The sequence below is a fragment of the Lactuca saligna genome, chromosome 2 (assembly GCF_052625555.1).
Source record: "Lactuca saligna cultivar CGN05327 chromosome 2, ASM5262555v1, whole genome shotgun sequence".
Taxonomy (NCBI): domain Eukaryota; kingdom Viridiplantae; phylum Streptophyta; class Magnoliopsida; order Asterales; family Asteraceae; genus Lactuca; species Lactuca saligna.
The window spans coordinates 91,014,397-91,021,784 of NC_136418.1; the positions used below are offsets into that span (position 1 = coordinate 91,014,397).

Genomic DNA, 7,388 nt, shown 5'->3' on the forward strand with positions numbered 1-7,388 from the left:
GAAAATTAGTAAAAATTATAATATTAGTCATCTTGACCGGAGATTTTAATTTACTGCCAAGTATTATTATAATATTATTTTAATCAATCTGATGGGAAATTATAGGTTAAATGGATAACTATCGAAACTAATAAACATGCCTTATATTGGTATTATAGCCCCCATAGGTTCCGCCAATGCGGGTAGCAGAGAGATCGAAAAAAGAAAGAAAGTCTAGGAGACGGGAAGAGGCTCAAAAATATAATTTTTTTTTTTTTAATTTTAAATTTTAAATTTTTTTAATTTATTTTTTAATTTTATTCTTTTATCATCAACAATGTCAATGTATATACAATACAATAACCTCATATATGGAAAGGAAATCGTTATATTCAAATACTATAAGATAAGTATAATGATCAAATCCTGAGAAATACTAATACCGGACACATTCAATAAGAACTTCACTGCACACAATTCGTCTTCCTCCCTCCATAACGAGAGACAATTAATGGCTGCAGACATCATCTGCGAAAACCTACCCAATCTTGTATCATCATTCGTGGATACCTTCGTTGACTTCTGCGTAACCGGAACCTTTTTACCCGATCCTCCATCTCCTCCCTTTACTCAAACCTTCTTCCCTTCTCCTAAGCGTCTAACAGCCATAGGCGATCTCCACGGCGACCTTCGTAAATCCAAACAAGCACTCCGCCTCGCTAGTCTCATCGACTCCGAGGACCAGTGGTCTGGTGGCAACACCACTCTTGTACAAGTCGGCGACGTCCTCGATCGTGGTGGACATGAACTCAAAATCCTTTACTTTCTCGAGAAACTAAAACGACAGGCTGCTAAAGTCGGCGGCAATGTCATCACCTTGAATGGCAATCACGAAATCATGAATATTAATGGTAATTTTCGGTATACTCATCGATCTTATGTTGATGAATTCCAAAACTGGGCAGATTGGTTTACTACAGGCAACAACATGAAGCGATTATGCGATGGATTAAAGAAACCTAAAGATTTATACGATGGGATTCCTTCAAGTTTTCCTGGCATTAAAGAAGAATATGTAAATGGGTTTAGAGCCAGGATTGCTGCATTGAGACGTCAGGGTCCTATAGCAAGTAGGTTTTTATCAAAAAACATGACTGTGCTTGTTGTAGGGGAATCCGTGTTTGTTCATGGAGGGATATTACCCCACCATGTATCTTATGGATTGGAACGGATTAACGAAGAGGTGAGGGATTGGATTACTGGTTTGAGAGAGACTGTATCATCGGATATAGTTAATACCGAGAATTCAGTTCTTTGGTTACGAAAATTTTCTAACAAAGTGGTTAATGATTGCGACAGGAGTATGCTGGAACATACACTTGCGACAATTCCAGGTGCAAGGAGGATGATCATGGGTCATACTATTCAAAAGGGTGGCATAAACGCAGCTTGCAATAACAAAGCGATAAGGATTGATGTTGGTATGTCTAATGGGTGCATTAACGGGCTGCCTGAGGTTCTGGATATTAGTGAGGATTCTGGTCTGCGAATCTTAACATCAAATCCAGTTAAGAAGAGGCGTGATTTGAAGGTCCCTGTGCAGCAAGAAACACGAGTACCGGGGAAATGCAAGTTGTGGCTTAAGCCTATTTCTATTTGATTACAATTGAATTTTTGGACTAAAGATGTACATAGTGGTAGTTGTTAACTAAATGGCTTCTAACCCAACAATATTAGATGTTGTCCTCTCTTCTTGAGGTTGAGGATTCAAGTCTTGTTGGAGATATATATATGAACTTAGGAGTAATATAATAGGAGTAGGTTAGATTTGCTTTTAAAAAAAAATAATAAAAAACTAGAAAAACCAAACCACTTGGATTGTGCTGACTTGGTAAGACATGAGGAAGATATGATGAATAACCTATTGACATATGTTCAAATCCTGACACTACTCAACCTCTATGGTCATCGAGGTTCGTCTGCAGTGACTCCAGGATATGAGACATAGTCTCATGTTTGCAGCGGGAGATTAGTCGGTGCGCGAAGGCTGGCCCGGAAACCCTCGTCAGGGTAGTTCCCTTTGAAAAAAAAAAACTAAGAAACCATTGAGATTAAAAGTATAGTTAACCACTTGGGTTGTGGTGACTTGGTAAGGCATGTGGAAGATATGGTGGATAACATATTGACTCATGTTCAAATCCTGGCATCACTCAGTCCTTGTGGCCATGGAGGTTCGCCTGCAGTGGCTCCAGGGCATGAGGCAAAGCTTTATGTTTGCAGCGGGGGATTAGTCGGTGCGCGAAAGCTGGCCCGGAAACCCTCGTTAGGGAAGTTCCCTTTAAAAAAAAAAGTATAGTTAAGAAAGTTCAGATTTTAATTTGATTTAAATTGAGTTTCTAATTTATTATCATGACACTATGGCTGATGACTTCAAGAACGATTGTTAGTTCATATTTACACATTGACACAGAATTAGAGTACACAAAGGAAAGTATTATAAGATTTACAAAAGGGGAATTTGATTGATCTAAAGTTACTTTGTGTTAATAAAATATTTTCCCATGAACTTAATGCATTATCACATAGATGGGCTATACAAGACATAGGGGCTTCTACATAAGATACAACAAATGCATATATATTCGCCTAACATTTCCCAGCAATCGTAATGGAAGATCTCGAACGAACTCTGAAGTCAAGAAATAGAGATGACGAAAGCCTTTTGGTGAAAATATTTGCGTAGAGATGAAGGAAGCGAGGAAGGAACATGAAGCACACAAATATGACCCATATCAACCTTGTCTCGGACGAAATTATGTCAATCTCGATGTGTTTAGTGTGACGTAGATCAAGATTTGTGGATAAGTAAACCACACTAATATTATCACAGTACACTAGAGTAGAGGAAATTGATGGATAGTAGAGCTCAAGAAGTAAATTGCAAAGCCAACATGTCTCTGTTACAATATTCACAACACCACAATACTCGGCTTTAACATTGGACCGGGGAAATTGTGCCTTGGCACTTAGAGGACCATGAAAGAAGGTTTTTACCCAAAAAGATACAATAATTGGAGTTTGATTTTTTAGTGGTTGGGCAACCTGCCCAGTCAAGTCAACGTCAGAGTATGCCATCAGACCATGAGAGGGAGTGACATATAATTGTAAACCATGATCAAGTGTACCACAGAATTATCATCAAATGCTCTTGAGAACCGTCAAGTGAGGCTCTCAGGGATCATGCATGAATAAACACACTTGCTGAACAACCTAAGTAATGTTTGGTCTGGTGAAAGTCATATAATGAAGAGAACATGCAAGACTTCGATAAAGAGTCGGATCAGAGATACGAGCTCCAGTGACATCAAACTTGCTTGACGTGTCAGCTGGCATGCAATTATATTTATAGTTAAGCATCTTAGCCCGCTCAAGAATCTATGTGGCATATTTTGCTGAGATGAAAATATGCCATAACAATCACTATTGACTGCAATATCAAGGAAATTGTTCAAAGAGCCGAGATCGGATACGGTAAAATATGAATGAAGAGTAGTAATAACCTACTGAAGGAGGCTCGTGGAACATCGAGTCAACACAATATCATTAACATAGAATAAAAAAAATAAGCAATCTAGTTACCTTGCCTATATATGAAGGGAGAGGAATCTGATTAGTTTTTGATGAAGCTATAACTAGTGATGAAGTTAGCAAATCTAAGGTACAATGCCTGAGTATCTTAATTGAGGCCAAAGAGAGACCATTGAAAAATGCATACATGATTTGGAAAGGTACGGTCACAAAATGCAGGAGGCTGATGCATGTAGACAGTCTCATGGAGATGGTCGTGAAGAAACACGTTCTTTACATCTAATTGATGAACGAGCTAATTGTAATATGTAGCCTGGCTGAGGACAATCTGAATGGTTATAAGTTTGACAACCAAACTAAAGGTCTCGTCACAATCAATACCAGGTTGTTGGCTATGTCGGAATGCAACAAGGTACACCTTCTACCGAGCTAAGGACCCATCTGCATTATATTTAATTTTAAACAACCAAATATTGTTAACAATTTTAACATAGAGGGCCGAGACATATATATATATATATATATATATATATATATATATATATATATATATATATATATATATATATATATATATTTATAAGTTCTGTTAGATATAAGTGCATTGTATTCTTCGGTCATAACATTAAACCAATTGAGATCTTGGAAGGCGTGGGAGTAGAATCGGGTCGAGTCAATGTGAATGTTTAGTTTTTGTACTGGTTTGGAGATGTCGTGTCTAGCACGGGTGACCATGGGGTGAGAATTTATAGGAAGGATCTTGGGAGATGGTTTTGTCAAGGTGGTGCTTTGGTTACCAAGGGGTTGATAGAGGTTGATGTAGGTGGTGATGGGGAGTGGAGATGGGGTCATCGATAGGAAGTTATCGCCATAATTAGGTTCGACGGATATGGGTGTGACATTAATAGGTTGAGATGAGCGGTTTGTTAAAGAATTTTTAGAATGGTGTATCATGTTGAAGATTGGTAGATGGAAACATATTTAATAAGTGCGGAGCCATATGAAGAGCTTCCACCCAATATGTGGGAGGAACATAGGCTTGAAACAAAAGGGTGCAAACAACATTATTAAATGTTTGAAGCATGCGTTCAGATTTTCCGTTTTGTTAGGATATGTATCTACAAAATACACATGTAAATAACAATACAAATGTGTTAATGTGAATAAAGAGAGAATAATTGTATGAAAAATTAGACGGTTTTCAGTGATATTTATATCGGTAAAAATTAAATAAAAAAATGAAAAATCAAAATTAGTTGTTACAATGGTCAACCATCAAGTCAAAGCAAAGAGTTTTCACTAGTTGTGGTCTCTCGTTGTCTACACCATATTGGACAACGATCACGAGCCAAAACGAAAGACCTCGATGGTGTTTTTAGCCGTGGTCCGTTGCCGCATAGACCGCTGCAAGACAGATTTAAGAAGGGAGTAAAGGGGTCTATGCCCACAATGGTTTAAATTTTTTTATATAGATATATGTATTTTCCCCATTTTTGTACATAGGTATATATATATTTTCCCCGTTTAAAATTGTTTCTTTGACATAGAGTGCCGTTTTGAAATTCTAGATCCGCCCTTGGAACACGGAAACCTCTATGATACCGAATGGTCTAATCACAATTTCTTGAATTTCATTATAATAATATATGGCTACTTTCGGAGAAAGTCACGCTACCTTCGGAGAAAGTTCGTGACTTTACAGTCAATATTGGAGATCGATAAACAAATGCCCGACACATACAAAAACAACTCCACTACACCCATTTCTTCTTCCTTTCTTCATAACAAGAGACAATGGATGCAGACAACACCTGCAAAAACCTGCCCAATCTCTATTCATCATTTGTCGACACTTTCATCGACTTTTCGGTCAGCGAGATCTTCCTACCCGACCCACCATCTCCTCCCATTTTTCAAACCTCCTACCCTCCCCCTAATCGTCTAATAGCCATAGGTGATCTTCATGGTGACCTTCACAAATCCAAACAAGCCCTCCGTCTTTCTGGTCTCATCGACTCCCAAGACCAGTGGTCCGGTGGCTCCTCCACTCTCGTACAAGTCGGAGATGTCCTCGATCGTGGTGGACAAGAACTCAAAATCCTCTACTTCCTCGAGAAACTAAAACGACAGGCTGCGAAGGTCGGCGGTAATGTCATCACCATGAACGGCAATCACGAAATCATGAATGTTTATGGTGATTTTTGGTGTACTCATCAATCTGGGCTTGATGAATTTCAAAATTGGGCTGATTGGTTTACTATAGGCAACAACATGAAGCGATTATGCGATGGACTAGAGAAACCTAAAGATATATACGATGGGATACCTACAAGTTTTCCTGGCGTTAAACAAGAATATGTAAACGGGTTTAGAGCAAGGATTGCTGCATTGAGACCTCAGGGTCCTATAGCAAGTAGGTTTTTGTCTAAAAACATGACTGTGCTTGTTGTTGGGGAGTCCGTGTTTGTTCATGGAGGGATTTTACCTCACCATATTGATTATGGAATGGATAGGATTAACGAAGAGGTGAGGGATTGGATTACTGGATTGAAAGAGACTGTATCTTCGGATTTAGTCATGTCCCGAAGCTCAGTTGTTTGGCTAAGAAAATTTTCTAACGAAGTGGCTGAAGATTGCGATTGTAGTATGCTGGAACATGTTCTTGCGACTATTCCGGGTGCAAGGAGGATGATCATGGGTCATACAATTCAAAAGGGTGGTATAAACGCAGCTTGCAATAACAAAGCGATAAGGATTGATGTTGGTATGTCTAAGGGGTGTATTGACGGGTTGCCTGAGGTTCTGGAGATCAGTGAGGATTCTGGTCTGCGAATCTTGACATCAAATCCGGTGTATGATCAGAATAGGGGGGATTTGATGATGCCTAAGCAGCATGAAACACGAGCAATGCAGGTTGAGGCTTAATCATAATATTCTCTTTTATTACAATTGAATTTAGCGCTCAAGATGTACACATTACTGAGTCTTGTTAATCAATTAGAGAAGTATTTAGATTGTAAGCATAGTTAAGAAAGTTCTGATTTTTATTTGATTTAAGTTGTGTTTGATGTTTGATATCATGACACCGGCACTTGAAGAACGATTGATGGTTTTATGATTTACAAACGAATTTCGTTACTCCAAAGTTGAAATCAAAGACATACATTCAATAATGTTTCATAGAGAGGTTCTAAATTGGAAAGTTAAAACTGGAGGAAAATTATAACTTGAGTTTTTGGTTTAATTATGTTAATCATTTTACTGTTACAATCTCTTGGCTGAAGGACTAAAATAGGTTTAAGTGATTATTATTGTTGACGTGCATCTAAACTAAAAATGAAGTTAACATGATGGTCCACTTTGGGAGGTCATAAGAGATTGTCTTTCATTCGTGAGGTGATAATGTTGGTATTTATAGGGGTAGTATGGAATTTCTGAAACCTCAAGGTTCATTCCTCAAGCTCAAAATCATAAAGGGTGATGGCAAATGAAGTACAAACTTTGTCATATTTATGGATCAATGCAAGTAAATCCAAAAGGGGAATCCTTAAGGTGGGACCCATCCTTGAATGCTATATATTCTATCTAGACTTTTCTAGTCTTATGTTTGTTTTCTGTTGGTTTTGTTTCTTCCCCTTTCTTTCTTTGTACTTTCTAGCCTCTTATGTTTGTGAGCTTGCCTTTCAAATAAAAAAAAGAATTTAACATGATGTGTTCTAGTCTCTTATGTTTGTCCACTTGCCCTTAAAAAAAAAAAAGTTAACATGATGAAGGCCACGTTGCATAAGATGTTGACTACCATCCAAGGTGTATAAACTTTT

General features: G+C 38.0%; 2 pseudogenes; both read left to right on the plus strand.

Annotated features, from left to right (window-relative positions):
- The first annotated feature begins 490 nt into the window (after positions 1-490).
- Positions 491-1,639, plus strand: LOC145029865 (shewanella-like protein phosphatase 2 pseudogene; annotated as a pseudogene).
- A 3,658-nt stretch (positions 1,640-5,297) lies between these two features.
- Positions 5,298-6,705, plus strand: LOC145031175 (shewanella-like protein phosphatase 2 pseudogene; annotated as a pseudogene).
- Positions 6,706-7,388: the final 683 nt, after the last annotated feature.